This window comes from Pleurodeles waltl, chromosome 7, assembly GCF_031143425.1.
Source record: "Pleurodeles waltl isolate 20211129_DDA chromosome 7, aPleWal1.hap1.20221129, whole genome shotgun sequence".
Lineage (NCBI taxonomy): Eukaryota > Metazoa > Chordata > Amphibia > Caudata > Salamandridae > Pleurodeles > Pleurodeles waltl.
Genome location: NC_090446.1, coordinates 458034606 through 458061337, shown reverse-complemented (window position 1 = coordinate 458061337; position 26732 = coordinate 458034606). Strand labels below are relative to the sequence as shown.

At 47.3% G+C, this 26732-nt stretch overlaps 1 long non-coding RNA gene across 1 annotated transcript in view; it reads right to left on the bottom strand.

Annotated features, from left to right (window-relative positions):
• The window catches only part of LOC138304185 (uncharacterized), a 29209-nt gene extending 8739 nt beyond the window's left edge, over positions 1-20470 (bottom strand). Inside the window, exon 1 of the long non-coding RNA XR_011205516.1 lies at positions 18074-20470. This is a non-coding gene — a long non-coding RNA (uncharacterized lncRNA). The remainder of the gene's footprint in view (positions 1-18073) is intronic.
• Between the last annotated feature and the right edge of the window lie 6262 nt (positions 20471-26732).

Here is a 26732-nt window from a genome sequence, read left to right as displayed (position 1 = left end):
AAGGAACTGCCTTGGACTGCTGCTGCTGTGCTGACCTGTGACTAGCTGGGTCACTTGGAGGAACTGCCACTGACTGCAACCCTTTGTGCTGGCCTGTTACTGGTCCCTACCACCCTGTACTCCATATTTTGTGTCCCCAGGGGCTGGGGGCTGTGGCCCCTGACCCCTCCCAGCACCTACCATAGCACATGAGGAGCACTCTATGTTTACTGCATAGCACCTTAAGAAGCACTTTCTTCTAGGCATGTATCGCTGGAGAAGTGCTCAGCCTGCTGTATGGGCACCTGGAGAGTTGCTCACTTTAACTGTTAAAGCGCCTGGGGAGTGCTTTCTTTTTATTCGTTTCGTGCTTTGTAAGTGCTTGCCGCATGCTGGGGTGAAAGAATCACCGTCGCAACCCGGGCGTTCACAAAACACGAGCGCGTCGAAAGCGCACTTTGTCCCATGCCCTCAGGGCATCACCGAGTGAAGACTGGAGTGAGCGCGGTACTAGTAGTGCACCCGGGGAGAAGCATGCTCCGAGGAGTGCCCAATGGTTACCAACCGGCCCCAACTGTTGCCGGATCACCGCTGTGGCCTGCGTTGGACTCGTGTACCAGGTCGGGTATGGGCGAGCCAGCTAGTGGGGGCAAGATGGGCAGGGAGGAGGCCTCATCGGAGGCTCCATGCCCCGTAGGGCCCTTCTGTTATTTCCTGAGGACAGGTGGGGAAGTAAGCCTCAACTGAGGCTCCCGGCCACACCGGGCCCCTTATCTGCTTTTGGAGGTTGTGGGTAGGGAGGAAACCTCATCAGAGGTCCCCGTGCCTCTTGGCCCCTTACTTTGTTGCTGAGCTTCTCCCCAGGAGGGCCAGTTGTGGCCCTGGGGCAGGCAGAAGACTGCAGTTTCCCCAGGAGGGGCCCCCTGCATGAAAATGGAGGGGGTGCGTGCCACCCCCTGTGAGAAAGTAGCCTCTTTCTAGCCTTGTTACCCCCACTTTTGGCCTGTTTGTGAGTGTATGTCAGGGTGTTTTCACTGTCTCACTGGGATCCTGCCAGCCAGGGCCCAGTGCTCATAGTGAAAACCCTATGTTTTCAGTATGTTTGTTATGTGTCACTGGGACCCTGCTAGCCAGGACCCCAGTGCTCATAAGTTTGTGGCCTATATGTATGTGTTCCCTGTGTGGTGCCTAACTGTCTCACTGAGGCTCTGCTAACCAGAACCTCAGTGGTTATGCTCTCTCATTTCTTTCAAATTGTCACTAACAGGCTAGTGACCAATTTTACCAATTTACATTGGCTTACTGGAACACCCTTATAATTCCCTAGTATATGGTACTGAGGTACCCAGGGTATTGGGGTTCCAGGAGATCCCTATGGGCTGCAGCATTTCTTTTGCCACCCATAGGGAGCTCTGACAATTCTTACACAGGCCTGCCACTGCAGCCTGAGTGAAATAACGTCCACGTTATTTCACAGCTATTTTACACTGCACTTAAGTAACTTATAAGTCACCTATATGTCTAACCTTTACCTGGTAAAGGTTAGGTGCAAAGTTACTTAGTGTGAGGGCACCCTGGCACTAGCCAAGGTGCCCCCACATTGTTCAGGGCCAATTCCCCGGACTTTGTGAGTGCGGGGACACCATTACACGCGTGCACTACATATAGGTCACTACCTATATGTAGCTTCACAATGGTAACTCCGAATATGGCCATGTAACATGTCTATGATCATGGAATTGCCCCCTCTATGCCATCCTGGCATAGTTGGCACAATCCCATGATCCCAGTGGTCTGTAGCACAGACCCTGGTACTGCCAAACTGCCTTTCCTGGGGTTTCACTGCAGCTGCTGCTGCTGCCAACCCCTCAGACAGGTTTCTGCCCCCCTGGGGTCAAGCCAGGCTTGTCCCAGGATGGCAGAACAAAGGACTTCCTCTGAGAGAGGGTGTTACACCCTCTCCCTTTGGAAAATGGTGTGAAGGCAGGGGAGGAGTAGCCTCCCCCAGCCTCTGGAAATGCTTTCATGGGCACATTTGGTGCCCATTTCTGCATAAGCCAGTCTACACCGGTTCAGGGACCCCTTAGCCCTGCTCTGGCACGAAACTGGACAAAGGAAAGGGGAGTGACCACTCCCCTGACCTGCACCTCCCCTGGGAGGTGTCCAGAGCTCCTCCAGTGTGCTCCAGACCTCTGCCATCTTGGAAACAGAGGTGCTGCTGGCACACTGGACTGCTCTGAGTGGCCAGTGCCACCAGGTGACGTCAGAGACTCCTTCTGATAGGCTCCTTCAGGTGTTGCTAGCCTATCCTCTCTCCTAGGTAGCCAAACCCTCTTTTCTGGCTATTTAGGGTCTCTGTCTCTGGGGAAACTTTAGATAACGAATGCAAGAGCTCATCCGAGTTCCTCTGCATCTCTCTCTTCACCTTCTGCCAAGGAATCGACTGCTGACCGCGCTGGAAGCCTGCAAAACTGCAACATTGTAGCAAAGACGACTACTGCAACTCTGTAACGCTGATCCTGCCGCCTTCTCGACTGTTTTCCTGGTGGTGCATGCTGTGGGGGTAGTCTGCCTCCTCTCTGCACTAGAAGCTCCAAAGAAATCTCCTGTGGGTCGACGGAATCTTCCCCCTGCAACCGCAGGCACCAAAAAGCTGCATTACCGGTCCCTTGGGTCTCCTCTCAGCACGACGAGCGAGGTCCCTCAAATCCAGCAACTCTGTCCAAGTGACTCCCACAATCCAGTGACTCTTCAGTCCAAGTTTGGTGGAGGTAAGTCCTTGCCTCCCCATGCCAGACTGCATTGCTGGGAACCGCGACTTTTGCAGCTACTCCGGCCTCCGTGCACTTCCGGCGGAAATCCTTTGTGCACAGTCCAGCCTGGGTCCACGGCACTCTAACCTGCATTGCACGACCTCCTAAGTTGTTCTCCGGCGACTTCGTTGTGCGACTTCGGGTGAGCACCGTTTCACGCATCCTTGTAGTGCCTGTTTCTGGCACTTCTCTGGGTGCTACCTGCTGCTGAGTGGGCTCCTTGTCTTGCTCGACGTCCCCTCTCTCTCCTGACGCAATTTGCGACATCCTGGTCCTTCCTGGGCCACAGCAGCATCCAAAAACGCTTACCGCACGATTTGCAGCTAGCAAGGCTTGTTGGCGGTCTTTCGGCGAGAAAACACTTCTGTACGACTCTCCACGGCGAGAGGGATCTGTCCACCAAAGGGGAAGTCTCTAGCCCTTTTCGTTCCTGCAGAAACCACAGCTTCTTCTGTCCAGTAGAAGCTTCTTTGCAACCACCGCTGGCATTTCCTGGGCATCTGCCCATCTCCGACTTGCTTGTGACTTTTGGACTTGGTCCCCTTGTTCCACAGGTACCCTAGATTGGAAATCCATTGTTGTTGCATTGTTGGTTTGTGTCTTTCCTGCATTATTCCCCTATCACGACTTCTTTGTCCTTTGGGGAACTTTAGTGCACTTTGCACTCACTTTTCAGGGTCTTGGGGTGGGCTATTTTTCTAACCCTCACTATTTTCTAATAGTCCCAGCGACCCTCTACAAGGTCACATAGGTTTGGGGTCCATTCGTGGTTCGCATTCCACTTTTGGAGTATATGGTTTGTGTTGCCCCTATCCCTATGTGTCCCCATTGCATCCTATTGTAACTATACATTGTTTGCACTGTTTTCTAAGACTATTACTGCATATTTTGGTATTGTGTATATATATCTTGTGTATATTTCCTATCCTCTCACTGAGGGTACACTCTGAGATACTTTGGCATATTGTCATAAAAATAAAGTACCTTTATTTTTAGTATAACTGTGTATTGTGTTTTCTTATGATATTGTGCATATGACACTAAGTGGTACTGTAGGAGCTTCACTCGTCTCCTAGTTCAGCCTAAGCTGCTCTTCTAAGCTACCATTATCTATCAGCCTATGCTGCTAGACACCCTATACACTAATAAGGGATAACTGGGCCTGGTGCAAGGTGCAAGTACCCCTTGGTACTCACTACAAGCCAATCCAGCCTCCTACACCCCCCCCAATCACCAGAGTGGCCCCTGATTGAGCACCACAGAGTGCCAGGGGCCCCCTATTTTTGGCATGGTTCTCAAGGTGCCCTCCACATAGAAAAAAAACCAGGTACTGTGAATAAGCGTCTGTGTTTAGTCTAACTTGCCACATGATGTGCCATATGCATCTGCTAATGTTCCTTTTACGGGTATTCCCTGATAATATGTGTTATGATTTGCTATGGATTTTATAATGTTCCTGGTATGGGCATTCATGGTTCTTTCATGACAAGTTATTTCTATATTAATGTGACTCCTGACTACTGCTTACGTTGCAGAATAATAAGTAACCTGTGTGTTATGTGTGACTACTGCTGGTTTCTGCAGAGTAACAGTACTGTGTAATGTTCTGACAACTGCTTGGGTGGCAGGGTATTACTGACATGTTGTGTTTGGTCTAATGATGTTATGTACAATACAGTTTATTTTTTTAGAACTTGGTGTTGTGTTTTCTTTGTGGTGGGGATAGTGCGTCATGTGTGTTGTGTGTTTTGTGCAAAGTTTTCACATTGCATCTGGGATAGGCCTGACTGATTGTGCCAAGCTACCAAGGGGGTGAGCATGGGTTATCTTGGATGTGTAACTCCCTCACCCTGACTAGATTGGGTGGGCTCTGTCTGGCTTAGGTGCATACCCTAGGCAACCAGAATCCCCATTTCTAACACAGCACACATAGAAAAACAAAAAACAAGGAGGAATAAAAGCATTCCTCCTCGTTTTGCCATGCTAAGGCCACCACTGGCGTGGCATTCGTTTTTGCTGCTACCTCAGATTTACAACAACTTGTAAACCTAAGGCAGCGTCAAAAGAAATGGGTGTTGCGGTGGAATGCCCACAGCAACACCCATTGCACGACCCTCTGACACAGAAAACTACGTCAGAGGGGCCCATATTTACAAGGAGATGTAGTGCCACAAAAAGTGGCATTAAACCTCCTTGTAAATATGGAGCAGTGCTTAGCACCACCAGAGCGTCACGAAAAGTGACCCTCTGGTGGCACTAGGGGGTCTTAAGTATGCCCCATTGTTTATTAGACATCCTATTAAATGTGCACAGTGGAAAGCTTCTGCTCTCCCTGTTATGCCCGTACTGTATTTCCTTGTGATAAATGTTGGAGTCTTTAACAATGAACCATAGTGACCGAAAGGAAGCAATGTCAGCTAAATGTCGTGTTTGGTGCTGCTGTTTAGCTTAATTATTGTTACACGGAAATTGCTGTCCACAGAGAAGCGTGAAAGTGAGCCTATCTAGGAAAAGTAACGAAAAGAGATACAACAGAGTCTCAGATGAAAGTCTATTGGCCGCACACTAACCCACCTCATAGTCTTGTCCAATAGAAGCTTAGCTAGTAATGTTTGGACTTTAAGACAGCAAGCTTTTGGTGATGTAAATCAGTTTAGATTCCTTTTAGTTCCATTCAGAGTCAGTTTCTGTTTAGCTTTCTTCGCAGTCAAGTTATGATTTTAACAGTTCAGTTACATCAGGCACAACATTACTGAACTGTTTTTCCCTTTCCTATGTTCCTGATCGCTGAAGACCTGCTGTTCCTCTTCTCCACTGATAAAGGCTCTACAAGCTGCTGTCTCATTTAGGAGAGGTATAACCAATGTGCATTTATTTTTTCTTTGTAGGTTTTCCCCTTTAGAAATTCAACTGCATATTTTTTGGTAAGCACAATAGTCAGATTTTTTCCAAATTAATATTTGTCTTATTTTTATTTTGCATTAAGCCCACACATGCTTTTCAAACTAGAGTTTGGTAGTTAGGATGTCAGATCCAACAACTAATTTAAATGTTTGTTAATTGATTGTGATTGATTCGATTGCACAACTAAATGGAGCCTTGCTATTTTCCACATAATTTGTTGTTATTCTGTTTTTCTCTTGGTGTGTTTAATGGTAATTTCTTTTATTAGGTTGAGATTTTTCAGATGTTTTGGACAGCCTGTGTTGTTCCTATATTGCTATTATTTGGTTTTGAGCATCATTTATGTTACCTTAGCATTGTCAATTTAAGGGCAATAAATGTTTAAACTTTACTAAATTGGTGTGGTGATTCATGCCCACATAGGGCATGGTGTGTATAAATTACTGACTTAGGCTTTCATTATGACATTGGCGGTAAATCCTGCTTACCGCCACGCTGGCGGCTGCCAACTTACCGCTGCGGCGGTGGATATCCATTCACCATATTATGACACACACAGACCAATCTGACAGAATTCAGACACAGACACAAATCCGCCAGGCCAAAGGTCAGTGATAAACTGGCGGTACCAAAACCCACACTGTTATACCAACAGAACACCGCCCATCACATTATGACCCACGAATCACCACGGCAGACATTCAACAGCGGTAAACTATTGGCAGTATATATCATCGTGCTCACAAAAAACACCACATTGGACAATTCAAACAACACACACCTGACACCCATACACACACCACACCCACACAACTATACAACACACACCCACATTACCCACAACCCTTTACAATTACAATTAATTGGCACAAGACAGACACCAAGACCACTGACACAACTACATACACACACCATATACACTCATACATCCCTCACGCACCCCACTTCACACACTCCAACACATTACCAAACACACTCTCACCAACATACATCACATAACACCCATGGCACCACAAAGGCACCCCCATTTCACTGAGGAGGAGTTAAGGGTCATGGTGGAGGAAATTGTCAGGGTAGAGCCACAGCCATTTGGAGAACAGGGGCAGCAGATATCAATAGCTAGGAAGATGGAGCTATGGTGGAGAATCGTGGACAGGGTCAACGCCATGGGACAGCACCCAAGAACAAGGGACGACATCAGGAAGAGGTGGAATGACCTACGGGGGAAGGTACGTTCCATAGCAGCAAGACACCAGCTCGCTATACAGAGGACTGATAGTGGACTCCCACCTCCTCCCCACAACTCACAGCCTGGAAGGAGCAACTCTTGGCAATACTGCATCCTGAGGGCCTGGCTGGAGTCAGAGGAGGACTGGACTCTGGTAAGTCAACTCTCTACTATTATCACCTCCCTACCTGCATGCCATCACAAACCCTCACCCTCACGCCCATCACTTCACTCCATCCCATACACCCCACCATCACATCTCACTAATCCCAATGCCAGGCTCTGCATGCTATACCAATGCATGGACACCCCTTACAGCCCTGCATGGACACTCATCACTAAAGCATGCATAGCATAGAGAACTAACAATCCCACCATACACCAACATACACAAGGAAAAGCTGGCAGGACAACAACAACCATAGAGGGGAAGCCAGCGATGTATATGTCATACACATTAACCATAACACATCATTTACATCCCCACAGGTACCCCAGCCAATGTCACCGGAGAGGTGGTGCCAACACTATCCAGTCCCCCAACAGAAGAGGCCCACAGTGATGACAGTAACTCTGGACTTCAGGATCTGGACGATCTACCTGGCCTATCAGGGATCACTGGACAGCCGGTTACCCAAGCCCAGTCACACACCACCACAGAGCCTCCACCGTCAGGAACCAACACCACAGCACCCACCAGCATCCCCAAACATCTGTCCCCAGGACACGTCAATCAGGAGGGTGCTGACCTGTACATGGACCCCAGGCTACACCTCTCACACAAGACAATCAGGGACCTGGGCTCAGTGGCAGTGGGCACACGGTTCAGGGGACAGAGGCACAGGCCAACAGGGACACTGGGAGGACTGCTGTGCGCCAGGGGGAGGAGAGGCCCAAGAAACCAACTCTCCAAGAGGCACTCTCCGAGATCCTGGGAGCCTATCAACATTCCCACGACACGATGGGCTAGATCCTGGACAACGTGCAGGAGAACAGGCAGCTGCCGGAGGGACAGTACCAGGGGATCAGGGAGGACTTGCAGGCCATCAACAACCCCCTGATCTCCATAGTAGAGGTGCTGGCAGACATGGCCAACATTATGAGAAAGGCAGTCTCACACCAGCGGGCCTCTGCCACTAGCCAGTCATCGGAACAGCCTTCCACTTCCACTGCCGCTAGTGGCCAGGAGCCCCCCCCCACAGGACTCACAGGCCATCAACACCCCTCCCCTGCAGAAGGTAAACCACCCACAAACGTTCCCTGCGATCCAGACAGAAGCCAGAGACACTTGCCAAGACCTCCACCAGGAAATGAGACACTCCTCATTGTCCCCCTTGTGTCCCACACAGTCACACAGTCCACCTTGACCTGCCATTGCTCCCCTTCCTATGGCCCCTTGGACAATGAACCTGTGCTACAAACAGACTGGAACAATACCCTGGACTTTCCTCCATCATCACCCCATCCCATTGCACTTCCCCCTATTAGTTAACACTTCAATAAACACCCGATGATAAAAATCGATTTTGAGTATGTCATGTATTTCAAATATGTATTGACTGAAACAGATACAACCAGTGCAAAAGAACTGTACATAGAATGAGCATAGAATTAATGACCTGTAGCTGGCTGTTGTGATCACACCAGGAGTATTTGTCAAATCACCAAAGTGAATAGCCAGAGGGAACAGTAAGTGGGCATAAAAGTGGGAAATACCAGCATGCCAATGCCACGCAGAATACAACCAAAGTCATTGAAATGTAAAGATACACTGTCTCACCTGTGTGTCATTGGAAGTACAGGCGGATTACAGTTGTTCTGTTGTCCTTATCCTCTGCCTCCTCATCCTCATTGTCCACAGGGTCCACTGCTGCCACAGGGACATCTCCAGGTTCCTCCTCCTGCAGAAAAGGGACATGGCGTCTGATGGCCAGGTTGTGCAACATGCAGCATGCCACAACTATCTGGCAGACCTTCTTGGGTGAGTAGCACAGGCATCCACCTGTCAGATGGAGGCACCGGAACCTGGCCTTCAGGAGGCCAAAGGTTCTCTCAATTATTCTTCTGGTTCGCCCATTTGCTTCATTATAACGTTTTTCTGCCCTTGTTCTGGCATTCCTCACAGGGTCAGCAGCCATGATAAGTTTGAGTAACCAGAGTCACCTGCAAATATTGAGGGACAACATTTAGCCACACACTATCCTATATGGCCACACCATACCCATACACCAACATATACTGGGTGGGAACTAGCGCTCACCTGTTAGCCACACCCTGTGCCTCTGTAGTTGGCCCATCACATTTGGGATGCTGCTATTCCTCAGGACAAAGGCATCATGCACTGACCCAGGGTACTTAGCATTGACGTGGGAGATGTACTGGTGCGCCAGGCACACCATCTGCACATTCATAGAGTGGAAACTCTTACGATTCCTGAACACCTGTTCATTCTAGCGGGGGTTTGGGGGGACAAATGCAATATGTGTTCCATCAATCATCCCAATTATATTGGGGATATGTTCCATTGGATAAAACTCAGCCTTCACAGTGACCAAATCCTCAACCTGGGGGAATGCAATGTAGCGGCACATGTGTTTTATCAGGGCAGAAAATACTCTTGTAAGCACTATTGAAAACATTGGCTGTGACATTCCAGATGCCAAGCCCACTGTCATTTGGAAATAACCAGTTGCCAGGAAATGGAGCACTGATAGAACTTGCACAAGAGGGGGGATCCCAGTCAGATGACGGATAGCAGATATCAGGTCAGGCTCCAATTGGTCACACAGCTCTGTGATGTTGGCCCTGTCCAGTCTATAGGTGAGTATTATGTGCCTGTCCTCCAGTGTAGCCAAGTTCACTAAGGGTCTGTACACGGGGTATGGCTCCATCTCCTATTCATCCGCAGCGGTAGGAATCTAAGGGACAAAAGAGTGAGGAGGCTGTCACAAACTGAACAATGGAGCCACAACAGTAGTTTGCAATCTGTAAACATGTAATGGGTCAGTGTGATTTGTCCAGTATGTGCCTATTTCCCCTGTGACGCAGAATTATTCCTTAGGCCTACCCCCCCTGAAATGGCGTCTGCCTGTCCTGTGTGGAGGGACCGGTGGAAGAGAGGTAATGCCGCTGACGTTGTACGCCGTGGCAGGAGGTGGTCGGGAACCGCCGTGCAATTCCTCATTGGTTAATATTGGGCCCTATGGGGTACAGTGGCCAATGGTGATCTACGCCAGCGGTGACGGTATGCACGGCTGTGGACGTGACCGCCATTTTCTATCTGATTCCTCACTTGTTTCCTGACCTTCCATAGGAGAGCACCTACACTGCATGTGCTGCTGTGACCTGTGTCTGGAACCTACCATGGCCTGTGTGACCGGGGAAAGGACCCCAGCTTTCACTTCGGAGGAGTTGGAATGACTGGTGGATGGGGTCCTACCCCAGTACGGACTGCTGTAGGGGCCTCCAGACCAACAGGCGAGTACACTGTGGGCATGATGCATGTGGCATGCATGTATGGACGTGTGTGTGAAGGCATCGTGTAAGGGGGGAGGGATGTCCTTCTGGCTGGGTACACACTGAGTGCTGGGCTATGTGTGTGCCAATAGTGCTGGAAACGGGTATGGTGGGCCATTTGTGTAACTGGCTGGACTGTTTGTTTAATGGTGTTCTCCTGTCTGTATTGCCTGTGCAGGTGAGCACCCATCAAAAGGGTATATGGCATGCCATCACCAAGGAGGTGTGGACCCAGTGGGTCTATGGCATGCGGAGCACCCACTGTTGCAAACATTGGGAGGACCTGAGATGCTGAGCATGGAAGACCGCGGATGCCCAGCCGGGGATGGCCTCTCAACAAGGAAGGAGTGCCCGTCGAACTCTGACCTCCCTGATGGCCCGCATACTGGTGGTGGCCTATCCTGAACTGGATGGGCGCTTGAGGGCAACACAGCAGCCACAAGGGGGTGAGCACAGTGACCATCATTGAAGGAAACGGCAGGAGGAGTAGTATCCGGGTGGTGTTTGTGTGTCAGTAGGTGCCCCTAGGCCAGGCCAGACATAGCAGCGTAGGTCCTCTGGTGGCAAAGGGTCTGAAGAGGAAATACTGCCTACCTAGCTTGTTAGCATCTACTACTGGTCAGGGCTGCGTGGGTCCCAGGTGTGCTACAGTTGACGTTGTGTGCTCCTCCTCATGCCTTGGTGGCTAGCAATATCACTGGTAGTGCAAAGCATAGTGTGTAGGCCTGTACCCTGTGTGTGAGGGTGCTGTGTACGCCAACAGTGGTGTTGGTGCAGTCATTGACCCAGTGTATCCTTTGTCTCACTCCCCACTTCCTTATTTTGTCATCCTGTCCGTATGTGAATTATCATCTTCTGGCGGAGGAGCAGAGGAACCGGCGACGGAGGGAGCTGCATCCCACAGGACCCAGGAGGCAGAGTCCACTGATGCTGAGGGAACCAGTGGGATGGAGGGTGAGGAGAGCACTACGGGGGAGACTGGAGGGGACAATACATACTCAGATACCTCCTCTGATAGGAGCTCCCTTGTGGTGGCGGGCACCGCCTTCCCAGCAGCCCCTCAGAGAATTGCCCGTGCCCGCTCACCCAGGAGGGTGGGCATCGCCTTTGCCCCAGGCACCTCAGGCCCTGCCCCCAGTGAGCCCTGCTGCCCTGAGTGAGGAGGCTATTGACCTCCTGCGATCCATCTCTGTAGGGCAATCAACCATTGTGAATGCCATCCAGGGGCTGGCAGCCCAGATGCAGCAATGTGATGCATTCCTGGAGGGCATTCACAGTGGATTGGCGGCCAAACAGAGATCGATCCAGGCTCTGGCCTCTTCTCTGATGGCAGGAATTGTCCCTGTTTCAACCGCCCCACCTCCGACCACCACTTCCCAGTCCCATTCTCCTCAACCCCAACCCATCTCAAGCACACAGCAAGATGACCATGCACACAGGACAACACCCAAGAGTGTCACAGGCAAACAAAAGCACCACACCTCAACACACAGGCACTCACACAAACACCATTCAGTTGCAGACACAACAACATCCACTATTTCCATTGTCTCCCCCTCCTCCTCCTCCACCCAGTTACATCCACACTCACACCTACATGCACTACATTATCATCCACCACATCCACTATTTCCACTGTCTCCCCCCCTCCTCCTCCTCCTCTACCTCCCACCCAGTTACATTCACACTCACACCTGCATGCACCTCATCATCATCCACTACCTGCATCATCACCACACCAAGCAGAACACACACCTCACTGGCAGACACCTCCACATCATCCATGCACACGTCCCCTGTGTCCTCTCTGACCGTGTCTGTTCCCCCCTCCTAAATTACCCAAATGCAAGCACTCAGACACCCAACAGCCATCCACCTCACAACAGCACACAACCCATGCACCTGCACCCAAATCTAGCAGACAAACACCTCTAACAACCACTCCCTCATCCTCCACTCCCATTTCTTCTCCCTCTTCCAGCCCCAGTGTCCCTAAAAAGCTTTTCCTTTCCACCATTGACCTCTTCCCTACCCCCTCCCAGTCCTGCACATATGGCCAGGGTGTCAAGAACCCAGCCAAGCACCTCAGCCAAACAGTTCACAGGCCCAGTTCCAGAGCACCTAATTGTGGTGGAAAGGATTCCAAGCCACATATACTGAAGGGGACGGAGCCTGCACCAGCCAGCAGAAAGGAGAAGGAGCCTGCACCATCCAGCAGAAAGGGGAGTGCACCTGCACCAGCCACAAAAAAGGGCAAGGAGCCTGCACCAGCAGCTGTCACAGAGCCCCTACCGCCAGCCGTGGTTGTGCAGCCATCAGTGAGTGCAGGGGCTGAGCAGGAGCCTCCCACTACCACCACAGTGCAGCCATCGGAGGGTGCAGGGGCTGAGCAGGAGCCTCCCACTACCACCACCACCACAGTGCTGCCGTCATTGCCGACGAACACCATATGATCCAGCCTTCATGGGCTGCTGTCCGGCCTGTCCCCACCAGAACCAGTCACCCACTCGAGAGACTGTGGCCTTGCACTCCCCAGGACCAAGCACAGGGCAGGCTGCCCCCACCAGAACCAGTGGGCAAGTCACCCACCTGAGAGACTGTGGCCTTGCACTCCCCAGGACCAAGCACAGGGCATGTTGCCCCCACCAGAACCAGTGGGAAAATCACCCACCTGAGAGACTGTGGCCTTGCACTACCCATGACCAAGCATAGGGCATGTTGTCCCCTCCAGAACCAATGAGGTATTCACCCATTCCAGAGGCTGTGGCCGTGCACTCCCCAGGACAGAGTAATGGGCATGTTGTCCCCTCCAGAACCAGTGGTCTTGTTTCCGCATCCGGCTGAGGTACCCCGCTCCCCCTGAGGTGCCTGCCTTTTTGCCAACTGATGCCCCTGCAGTGTTCTCTCCATATTGGTGCAGGGAACAAGTGGGGCCTTGGACTTTGCCATGTGGCCCCTGTGAACTGAGGACTGGGCAGTGTCCCTTTTTTGTACATTTGTACATAGCTGTTGCATTGCCAAATCGAATTATTAATTTTGTGTTGCTCTTATTATAATCACTTTAGTCAATTCCTGTTGTGCTTGCATTATTCAGCCGATTTACGGAGATGAATTGTTTTTCGTGTGCAGCTGTTTGCGTGTATGGTGTGTGTGTTAGGTGTGTGTGTTAGGTGTGTGTGTTGTGCGTATGTGTGTCACTCTCTTTTTCTTCCCTCTCTCCCTCGCTTGTGTGCTAGACGGCTGTACTCACCACCCTCGTCTTTGCCGGCGTTGGTGTTCATGGTGGAGCATAATGTAGAAGATCATTGGGAATACTTGCAGTTCGGGTTCCATGGCGGCGTGGTTCTTCCCTGTGTCTCCAATGGTTAGTCCTTTCACTTCTGTGATGTGTTTCCGCCAGGCTTTTGATGGCGTTTGTACCGCCCCAGAAAAGGTGGCAGATTGCCATGTCATAATATGGTGGGCAGAACTTTGTCTGCCGTCCGGCTGTAGGCGGCTACCGCCATGGTGACTGTTGTTTCCGCCCTGGTGGTCAGTGTGGTACATTGGCTGTCTTTCAGGGATATAACTGCGATGGTCATAATTTGGCGGTACTTATCGCCAGCCTGTTGGCAGTATTACCGCCACTTTATCACCGACCGCCAGAGTCGTAATGAGGGCCGAAATATTGCATAATTTCATTGTTTATGGCTATTGGTTCTCATTCCTAAATTGGATGATCACATACTCCAGTCAAAAGATTCAAGTCGACCTCTGAGGGTAGTAGCTATTACTGCCCTCTTTCAGTGTCACCTTAGCCTAATATTACGAAGTCACACGCCCACACCATCCTCCATCTTAGTGATGTAATAATCACTATTTCTCAGTGAAGGTTGCTGCTGAGGCAATGCTGCATTCAAATGGTTGTTACATTTTGTTGATCGTCGTAAACAGTCCTTCTTCCATATATTTGCCACCACGGGTGTAAAGCGCCTAAAACTAAAATTAGTACTCGGCCTACAGTCCAAATTTGGCGATGGTGCATACTCGTCAACAGAAGTAGGAAGGTCGAATGGCCACAAAAGAGTAGACAAATTATCTGCACCTAGCACTTTTTGCACTTTTTGAGGTGATTGGTGTAGGGTGCTGCATTGTCCCAGATTCGTGCTGGGAGAGACATAGGCTGAATTAACTGTGGGCTCAGGAGATGCTCCTTTGGTTTGATAGTACAATTTCCACAAGTACGTGTCTGCTTGTTCCAAATCTACCTTGGAGATAGCAGAAGCTTAGTTGATCACAAACTTAGGACTATCAACTGTGCCTGAGTGTACTACTATTGTTTTAAATACTGAAAAGAGTATCACAGTTGAATCCTTTATTCTTTGTGCTTTTGCTCCCTGACACCTTTTAATTTGCTTTCTTGTCCTTTTGCGTTTCCCTTTTGATAATATAGGTTGAGGTGCTTTGTTGAATGTTATTTAAAGAACAGAAGACTGGCAAGCCTCTATCGAGTCTGCTAATTCAGTAATGCTATTACCAGGCCCACTAGCAAATTACTCTTGAGTTCTGTTATCAATTATGTCGCTGCAGGCCTGGCCATGTTCACTATGCCCAAGTAGTAATTTTCAAATAGACAACTGTCTTGCACCTCTGTGTACCCCTTTGCTGTGTTTAGGTTCACCCCCATTAGGTATTTTGGAATAAAAGATGTGCAGCTTTTTCCCTCACACCACAGTGCCTTAATTTTGTATATCACACGCAGTGCTTAATTTGAGTCGGTGGTTGTGGTGGGAGGGGTTGGGGCACACTTATTATTGGGACTGGCACTTACTTTTCCACATTAGAAATTGAACAACAGCAAGAGAGTATAAACACACAAAGCCGAAAGAAGGACGAAGAGAATGACGGAACAACCATCCTACAAATAAAAAGCAGGGTACTTTAAATGTGAGAACAAGAGACAGTGAGTGTGTGGTAGTGGATTAAAGGGGCACTGAGATCTGTAGTACGAAAGGAGGCACAGGAAGAAATACTTTTTTTCTCAACATTTCGATTTCACCCTGGCAAGGTAAGTGAAAGTTAGAACACCTGACTGCTGCACCTTGTTGGCACATGGCATAAGTCAGATCCTGATTTTGCACAGCTCTAATATGTTCTAAGAGACGTTTTTTGAGGGTGCAGATTGTACTGCCCACGTAGCGTAATCCACAGGACATTCAATTATATAGACCACAGCGTGTCTCTGTGGATTACGCTACGTGGGCAGTACAATCTGCACCCTCAAAAAACGTCTCTTAGAACATATTAGAGCTGTGCAAAATCAGGATCTGACATATGCCATGGCCAAACTTTTGATGATACCTGATGAAGCCAGTTGGACAGATATGAAATTCTTTGGAATTGCAAGTATTGACAGTTTCATCTCTTGGTCTCCTCCCCTCTCATTACTAAGAAGGATGGAATCACGATTTATAATACAGTTAAGAACCAAGAGCCTAAGGGGTCTCAATGGGGATGAGGAACTTCACTATCGCTTATACTCCAAGATGCAATAACATGTATACCATTATATATTATATTACATATAGATATGCAACTGTTTACTATGGAATATGAATGGATACACTTGGGGCCAGATGTAGGTAAGTAAAATTTTGTGAATCGGAAATAGCGACTCCATGCGAATCGTTATTTCCAACTCGCAAAATCAAATTCAAGAAACATTTGCGATACCAATTTGCGAGTCACATAGGTGTCGCACCGCAATTTGCGACCTTCGCTTTTAGCGAGGTCGCAATTTGCGAGAAGGGTATTGCAAATTGCGACTGACTCGCAAATTGCCTGCTGGTGCAGCACAACAGTTTGGAAACCCGCTTCCTGGCTCTTGGTGATGACATCAGAACCAGGAAGTCATCAAATACACCTGGGAGGAGGGAGGACCACACCCATTCCAAACTGCTGTGCCACACCCAGGAGAGAGGAGCTGCTGCAACAATGGAGGAGACGGGCACTGCTGGCAGGAGGAGGAAAGTGAAGTTTTCCGACAAAGAGCTGGAGGTGCTGACTGAAAAATGCTGCCTGCACCACGATTCACTTTTTGGCAAGGCAGCAATGAGTGTCCCAGACACTCAAAAGAAAAGGATATGGCAGCAGATCCAAGACAAGATAAATGCCATAGGGGTGAGCCACCGCACCCTTGAGGAAATTATGAAACGGTGGTACGACCTGCGCTCCAGGATGAAGGAGAGTGTTGCAGAGCGCATGAGGGAGATGAGGGGCACCGGAGGAGAACCATCCACCGCCCCACCACCCACAGCCCTGGAAAGCATGGTTGAGCAGACCCTGGAGCCAGAGGCCATCATTGGCATGGGAGAAGTGGGCAGTTCAGCGCCAGGGACATCCAAAAGTGAGTACCATGAGATATGCTTTGACACCCACAAATGCAGTATACACATTATCCCAGTACACAGCAGCAGGCACCACCAGACTAGCTCCATTCCAGTCTAGCAACCTCTAGAATAGTGCATTATGGGCAATGTAGTACAGTAGTCAGAATATAGGCAAATGTTTATAATGAGGCATAAAACAGATGTGAGAGACTGACAGTGTATCCCCTATGTCCCACAGGTTTCCCACAAGACACCCCCAGCAGCGACATCAGGCAGGGAGGAGAGCATGGGCCAGAGACACTGCAGGAGGCTGCTGGTGAAATTGCTGGGCCCAGCAGGACACCACCAGGGTCCATAGAGGAACAACCACAGGACATGGGGGCAGCTAACACAACCCCAGGGCCCAGCCCCACAGAGAGTCAATCAGAGCCAGCAGCTGGACGAATGCGCCAGCGCAGAGTTCAGTCGGTGCCCCAGGAGGAGGTAGGGGAAGCAGTCTTCGCGGGCTTTAAGGCATCCCTCATCCATGGTCAGCGCCTGCAAAATAGACAATTAAGGACAATCACAAGAACTCTCAACAGGATGCAGAGCAGCATGACACATGGGCTGGCGAATGTGAACAGTCAGTTCACCAGAATGAATGAACATTTGGGGGATTTGACACAGGCCATCCGACATCCGGTGACTGAACTAGTGGCAGACCGAGGACATGCAAGGCGCAGGGAGCGCCACACAGCGGCACGTTTTGACCGCCTGGCTGCATCAATTGGGCATCTTGCCACCAACATTACAGGCCTCTCAAGACGGACAGTCAGCCTACAGGTGGAACTTGGGCACTTTGCTGGTGATGTGGTGTAAGGACTTGGCTGCATCAGCCATGCGGTGGACCTTATGGAAAGTAGGCAGGCTGCAAGAGGCACAGGGGAGACCCCTCAGGACAGCAAGGAGGGGTCAACCATCAGTAGCGTGTCTGCCATGGAGTCCCGTGTGCTACGGAGTGGTAATGTACGGCAGGGGTCAGGGGACCCACCAGAGATGAGCCATGGTGGCTGCTCGAGGAGGAGGGTGTGAGCCACCGGACAGCACTGTACATGAGGCACATGAATTATAATGTGTCTTCATTGCATTTGGACAATTACAGACTGTGACAGACAACACTATTCTTTTTCCATATAGTTTAGTAATAAAAAGGTTTTGTTTGTTTCACTACACAACTGGGCTATGTGTGTCTGACATCAGTGAGTGTGGTGACAGTTGCCACGTACCTGCCAAAGTATTGGGTTGCAATGTGGTTCCGTCTCTGTCTGCCTTCATTTGCAATGCTTCTATCCCCAGGCTGTCGGTGTGGTAGCTCTTTCTCCTCATCCTCTGTGTCTGTGTCTTCAGGGGTGAGATGTAGGACACGTCTGGTGGCAATGTTGTGTAGGATTGCACAGGCGGCGACAATCTTGCATGCTGTTTCTGGGGCATACTGGAGTGCACCTCCACTTTGGTGGTGGCACCTAAATCTTGCCTTTAACAAGCCAAATGTCCTCCCAATAACAGTTCTGGTCTGCCGATGGGCACTGTTATATCGCCTCTCTTTCTCATTGCCAGGTGTTAGGTATAGGGTAAGTATCCATGTCTCAGAGCATATGCACTGTCACCTGTTTGACAAAAATAAGCAATTTTAGCAGGGCATGAATGGTTTGATAGTTAGGTGACCCTGTGAGTCCTTGTCCTCACAGAGGTGTCCCAACCCCTGTTTTAACCACACCAATCGGACACCACCATTAAATTTGTCACTTCTTACAGGTGTCGGCTTAGGTGTTTTTAATTTTTCATTAGATTAGCTGGATCCCGATCTTTCCAGAAACAAGTTTATTTACGCACTCCCTCCTGTTCCTTTAACAGTGAGGTTGAGTCCGCGCAGGTGGCACTGTCCTACCTGGGTGGTGCTAGGTGGTCAAATGATGAAGCATGACACTATATAGTGTGTAAGACCACCTAGCTCGTAAAAGGAACTCCCCCCGGTTTCTCTACCCGCCCACACACTCTGCAGCTACTTACTGACATCTCACTGACCTTCCCATTCCAAATAGGAACACGTACAACCTAGGGCAACGATTGTGCCCGCGACGTCTTCTCTAGAGAACCCCGTACTTTCTTGTGTGCTTTTGGTTTCCACAGTGACCTGCATGTAAGGCTTCAGGGTGTACTCGCCAATACCTAATAGATATCCATCTCCAAACTCCCCACGTTCTAGGTGTTGGTGTATCCCACTGTGCCTGAATATGTATGAGTCATGTGTACTCCCTGGAAATTTAGCTACAATGTCAGTAATGAAATTATGTGCATCACATACCACCTGGATGTTGAGAGAGTGAGTACATTTCCTATTGTGGAACACATATTCCAGATTTGCAGGAGGGCAGATTTGTATATGTGTCCCGTCCACACACCCTATAACATGGGGGAAGTTGGCAATTCTGTAGAAGTCTAACTTGGTGCTGTTAATTTCTGCCTCATTCCTGGGTAGGTATATATATCTGGACATGAGTGTGAGTATGGCATCTAGGAATGATCTGAAGAATCATGAGAGTGAACTTTGGGATACCCCACCTGCTACAGCAATCACCCCCTGATAGCTACCCGAGGCCAAGAGGTGCAGTGAGCATAGCACTTGCACATATGTAGGGATGGCGCTGCCGCACATTGTCTGTCGTTCAAGCTGAGGATTAAGTAGTTCAATTAATTCTAAAATTGCTGCACTGCTTAGTCTATACTTGACATAAATCTCCTCCTTAGTTTGTTGAAATAGTGTCTGCCTGGTTCGGTATATCCTCTCCTGTCTCTGCCTCCTCCTCCTCTACTGGGCGGCCTGGACTCTCCTCCTCCATGCTATCACGTACAGTTCAGCCATTTTGAGTCACCCAGATGCCTTCTGGGTCTCCTTTTATACTTTGGTTCTGGTTACCACCTGCTCTGAATCAGTAGTAATCGGGATGTGCAAAATGGGCTTTTTGTGACTAGTCGCAATTTGCGACTGGCTTTTGCATATGGTTTGCGACTCGCAGTTTGCGACTTCCTATTTGCGGGTCTCAAATTCAGATCGTAAATTTTGCGAGTCAGTAATGGCTTGCATCGCTATTTGCATTTCGGAAATGGGATTTTTGCATTTCAGATTTTGCGAGGTGGTAACAACTGTAACATTCATAAACAGGTTATTGATAGAATAGCAAAGTGGAAATAAGAATAACATCTTCAGATAGTGAAGGAACTCTAATACTTATGCTTAATAACTGTGGTTCGCTGAGTGAATCCCCTATAGCAGAATTACTGTCAAAATAACTAACATCATTCTACAGCATAGGTTCTCCTTTCTGGGATCTACTTACAGACTTTTAAATGTGGACAAACATGCTTTCCATAGATTTTTGCATAGATGTGGGTTTATATTTCATTCTTTGGAATATAGTGAGTTGTGGTATCCTTTGATTTGAAGAATTTGTTTTTAAAGTCACTACATGTTCCATAATGCACTAGTGTGGTTGATAGGGAAGATACTATAAATAATTTGAAAAAACACTAAGACACCGTGAACAAGACCAGTAGGTCAAAACACGTTGGTGGTGATGTTTGGTGATTTATATGACTGCAATTAAAAAAGCATAATAACTCTCCTGGAGTGCAGTGTCACAGTTGTTATCAGCTGGTTGTTTTGAATATATGTATATATGTATATATATATATATATATATATATATATATATATATATATATATATATATACACACACACACAATATAAATTAAAAAATAAATAATAATATATATTTAAAAAAACTACAGTTCTTTCCACAATAAGAAGAAAAAGCATGTGCACTCCTGGCATTGGATATGATAGTGAAAGTTTGAATGGCAACACACTCAACACGTTTCAACATGCAAGGGTGTCTTGATCACGAGTAAACAGTAAACAAAAAGGGCAAACATGAAATCCTGTCAGATAACACAAATGAAGGACTGTGAAGATGTGCTATATCAGACACCATCTTGAAGCATAGTTGAGAGATCAGAATCACATAGGAACCTTCTTGGTAAATGACCAAATGCATAACCTGAACAAAATAAATAGTAAAAGAAAATTAATGATTGTCGGTTTTTTCATCGCAAGTGGCAATTAATATAAATATCACAGGAAAGCCATATCTAGCAAGTATCAACTGATTAAGCTGCTTAGTAACAACACTCACACTGTATTAGACATGGGGATGCGGACAGGATGCATTTTAGTAACATACCACCCACAGTTATACCGGTTAAATGCAAGTAAATGAAGATAAGCATAACCATTGAGTGAATGGCATCACTTTACTAACAGGCAAACAAAACTCTGTTATAAAAACTAAACAAAATTACAAGCATCATAAATTGATCACCGAGACTTGGCCCTCACCTTGTACATGAACATATTGATAAGTAGAGCCCTACTAAATAAATCAATTACATAATAAATATAAAAAAACTTCTTAGCTCAAGCAGTCTTGCAACATCTCCACAGTTATCCCAATACCACCTGTGTGAGAAATAAAAAAGTGAAGTTAAAAACCCAAACAGATTAGGGTAGGGGGAAGGTTAGAAGAAGACACATACAGTAATGTAATAACACATTATTCTAAATGTACTGCCAATTTCTCATCCATATTCAGTCTAACTGAATGAAGAGCACTGAACTTAATAATACATTTTGATTCCAACCTCCACAGTGATAACACACGGTCACTGCCATAGATCTTGGGAAGAATTTGATCCAGTACAAAAAATCTAATCAGAGTTCTGTGACTGGAATGGTACTCTACATAAGCTCTGGCCACTGGATATTGCTTCTTTTGGTGGTTAATGGCCTGCATGTGTTCCAGGGCCAATCTTCTGCCCTGTGAATTGCACTGCTAGTGTATAACAGATTACATGGGCATTGTAGCGCATATACACAAAAACCTGATTTGTAAGTCAGTCTTTTCATTATCTTAAATTCTTGATTTGTCTCAAGTATATTGAAGGATTGTACCTTACAGCGAGATCTGCAAGTTTTACAATTCCTGCATGGTGTAAAGCCAGGTGTTCTTATTATAGACTCTGATTCCAGCTTGTTGGTGATCATATTCATACACAGTATATCCTTCAAATTGCTGTTTCTTCTGAAACTAATGCTAGGTTCAGTTGATAGATATGTGGATATAGTGTCCTTAGTATGGAGGACATGCCAGTGTTTCTGAAGGATATTTCTCACCTTGTTGGCTTGGCTTTTGAATGTGGTGATAAACCTGGATTTCCTGCCTTCATTTACATTCTTTCTGGGGCAGTGAGTAAATTCTTACATTGAATGTAATGATTTCATTCTTTTTAACTGCAGAAGACAAGTTGCTGGTGTCATACACCCTCTTGTGAAATCTTTTGAGTTTCATCTCTTTTTTTAGTATATGGTCAATAGAACTTCATTGCTCCATTGTAAAACATAGACATGGACTCTTCACCAGCCATCCTTTGCAACGTAACTACTCCAGAAATAGAAAAACACAAACACTGACTAATCTGACTAATCTATTGCATGTAGAATAGAAGATCAACATAAGGGCAGCTCCAAAGACCTTCTCTGAAAACTGCTTTTAAAAATATATTTTGGTGATTACTTCAGCTCTACTTTTTCTCTAACTGAGCTAAACAGTGCTTTATTTCACACACATCTTGATACTAAACATGAAATTACAATTGTACACAATGAAATCCTGACCTACATGGCCCCTGGTGAACTAAAGATCTGCAAAACGTTCTCTCATTGTTAAACAATGTAACCCCCATTTTCTATGGTGTTTCTTACTGGGTTCACAATGTAAGAATACTTTCCATTTTTATTTCTCAAAGAGTTCACAATTTGAAACCCCTTCCTTCTGTGTTTTTCTCAAAGTTACATCATACGAACATCTGTCCTACTGTATGAACCATGTCTCTAGCAGGTAGAAGCAATAGATCCACATTCTGAGTACATTAACAAAGCTGCAGCTCAAACACCTGAAAGAAAGTCAAAACAGAGTACAGTTAAAGCCCTGGGGCTAAGTACACCCCTTTACCACCTGAATTTCAGGTAGGCTAGGCAGAGTAGTCGAAGCCTTATTCAAAAAGGTGATGAGAGTTACACTCTGCAAAACACTCAATAACATTTAATAAATAAATCTCCAGCCTGTGACTTTACATTTGAAAGAAAATATATTATCATTCTCTTTCAAGTAAATGCTATATATCAAATTCCATATACCTACAATGAAATCCTGACTCCTTTAGCCCTTCCTGACCTAGAGATCTGTTTAATAAGGTATCTTGGTTTTAAACAATGTAAAGCATCCAACTTTAGTGTTTGGTGTTTGTCATAGAGTATACAATGTAAGATCCTTACCTTTGGCACTTGTTAGAGCTCCCAATGTAAACTCATTCATATTTAATTTGTCATATAGTCACACAGTATAATCACTTTCTTGCTGTATTTGTCATAGGGCCATACATGCAAAGCCTTTTTCTGCTTTATTTGACACGGATCTGCTTTGTTATATTAGCTTTCAATACATTGACGGGTGGGCCAGTGGAGTTCTCTGAGTTTCTGAGTATGGTTACTCAGTCAGAGTGACGGAGTATTTACTCTTTAGCTCTGAAAAAGAAAACAACAGACTCTGGAGTCTAAATCAGGACCTATATCTCTTTTTTGTCATTTAATCTTTTAAGATTGAAATCTACTTGATTTGCCTAATTAGTTTCAAGGCGTATTTATTATTCTGTGTCTTGCTGATTTATTTAATACTTTTTGTATGTTTTAATTGAGCTTTACTAAACACAAGGCCTCATTTACAGGAAATGATGCATCGCTGCTGCAACGTAGCGATGCCTCAAAAATGTTAACACTGTGGTACAACAGATTCTAATACTATGTTTGCGACGTGTTCACAATATGGAACACCAGGGCATTAGGATCCTAGCTGCGTCAAAAAAAGTGACATTAACCTGTGCGCCGCATCGACAGGAAAACTAATGCTACTGCTGCAAAAGTGACGCTAGGAAATAGTGTCATGTAAAGTAATGCTGTCCTACCGTCACTTTTGTGTGCCGAAATCGTAAACAAAAAAAAGAGTTAAAAATGCTGCATTGACACAAAAAAAATAGTATTCCAAAAGCAGATATGGAAGCCAGAGGAGTCCACAGACTCCCAGGACAACCCCAACAGTCCCAGCACCAACCAGGATGTCCAGACAGACTTCTAGGAGAATGAGAAGAGGAAGAGGAAGTTCAAGTTTAGTGAGGAGGAGAATAACATTTTGATCATTGAGGTGACAGAACACAAACACCAGTTTTTGTCACCTCAAAATTGCCATTAGTAAGGAAAGAGGCCGTATGGCAGTCCATTGTGGACAAGGTCAACAATGTGGCAGAAGTCAAGAGGAAAGGGATAGATTGAAAGAAGTGCTGGCATGATTGCAAGTGCAGACAAAGGAAAAATTGGCCAGCAACCAAAAGGCAGCATTGCAGGCTAGAAGTGGGAGTCTGGCACCTCAGGAGCAGCTGGATGATTTGGAGGAGACGGTGGCAGCCGTCATCCATGAGGAGTTGGTGACAGGAGTCCTGGGACAGGACAGTGCGGCCTATGATGAACAATAAGAGCCACATGGTAAGTTGCAGCAAGAGGCAATGCAGCAACTAGGTTATGTCGTACAGTGCAGGCAGCTATGTCTCATCCCTCTAACTCACTGTCTGCAGGCCCAAGGGTAGTATGCTGGCTCATCTATGGTTTAACATCAAATAAATGTAATTCACACTGACCAGTCACAACTGCTCAGTCCTGCTCTGTCACCTAAGTCCCTTCAATGTGTGAAGTGCAGCATCAGTCCACGTTTACCTTTCTTTGTATTCTAGTACTTGCAGTTCACTTTACAACATCACTCACCACAACTACAACTCCCAGAATACACAGCAAAAAACATGGACTGGAAAAAATATCAAGCATGCACACTGCTAGCCTGCACAACTAGACTGTAACAATGCAGGCCACCTTGCACAGTGTAGCTATTCGGTCTCACATGAGCCCATGCATACCAATCTAGATTGGAAATCCTTGGAATGGAATGGTCGTGCCACCAGAGAAACAATGCATCTGGGGGGGTCAGGTGTGGGCCATGGGAAGTATCTACGCATAGGGACATGGCAAGAGACATTCTATAGTACTCTGCATGAAGCTACATTGCACCCAGCTGGGCTGACCTTGCATGCAGAGTGAGAGCACACAGGTGTCCATTGCCATGGAAGGGGCCACATGGACTCTTCTCATCTAATAAATCGGACTGGGTTGGGAGGAATGCAAGAGATACATAGCAGAGTACCATGTGTGTGCAACTGAATGATGATGTGTGGGCATGAAAGCCACTGCTATTTCTGTGCATTGTAGGTGTTGACTGTGCATGTAAAACTAACTGTCATCTGGTCCAAATGGGGAGACTACATGTAATGAGGGGGTGAGAATGGACATGTGTATTGCAATGTAGCCTCACAAATACACATGCACTGCTAAGTCTGACTGTGCCACACTTGTGTCATACCTGGAGAGGGACGGCAGAGAACAGCCATTGGGGTACCATGACCTACAGGTCTTGTGGACTTGGGGGCAGATGTTGCATGTGCCAGTAGGGAGTCTGATGCAACATTGTCTCATGGTGCCACATGTACAAGTTGGAGGATGTTAAACAGGGACCTGTCAAGGGATACTATGAACTACTTATCCACCACAAATGACAGGAGTAATGGAAGCTCCCAGGCTGACGTGGGTGGGCCCAGTGATGTGGGAGCCATATGTAGGTACCTGGCACTATTACCAGCACTACTATCATGTGGATTGATGGCTGACACATAGCTTTTAATAAAAAAACAGCATGTAGCGCCATTGGATATGGTCACCCGTGTGTCGCAGGCATGCAAGAATGAATGCATGATCTGGGTAGCACCACTGGGTAGCACTAACACATGTCCCAGGACTCAAAAGTGGGTAATCAAAGGAGGCATGTACACCTACAATGGTGTGGGCCTGAGTCAAATGATGTGTGACACTGCAGATAAACAACTATGATCATAATGGAAAGGGGTGAATGTCAGTGATTGTCATCTGCCCAGTAGGACAGGGCCCATCCTCTCAGAGTAGGCATACAGAGTATGTGAGAACAATACAGAGATACTGTCATCTGTAACGGAGGTACAGTGACATTTTCTAGCAATACCCATGCTAAACAGGTGTACAACCTGATTTCCCATGTTTCCATCCAACTGAGATAACCATTCACATATCTCTATCTCTTTGCAGAGGATGATCCCATACCTCCAGGCCAGCAGACTTTCCTGAGCTTTGCCAATGATGTGGATGACGAGCTGCAAACCACCAACCCAGACACCCTTCAGTAAATCCAGGGTGCCATCCAGACACTATCTGTGGTTGCGGGGAGGCATGACAGCATTGCAAGGTCTCCAGATGATCCACATAACATTCATCAGACACAACCTGCCAGCCCATCCGGAGCCCTAGACTCCCAGGACCTACAGCTAACATTTCAACATACTACGGTAGGAGACTAACAGGCTCTGGCAGATCAGGTGTGGGCAGGGATGGAGACCATGGTGGGCACTCTAAAAACAGTCCATAGGTGCCCCAGTCTACATAAGGACAACTCCTTGACCATAAAAGGCACCTCCTCTACTTGGCCTCCAGCCATCCCTCACTGACATCGCTGGTGTCTAGAGGCAGACGCATGAGAAAATGCATGAGAAAATGCCCTGCCGAAATGGCACCAGTGAGGCTGCCAACCAGCACTGGAGAATCAGAAACATCTTGGAGCCAAAGGAGCAGAAGCAGGACTCC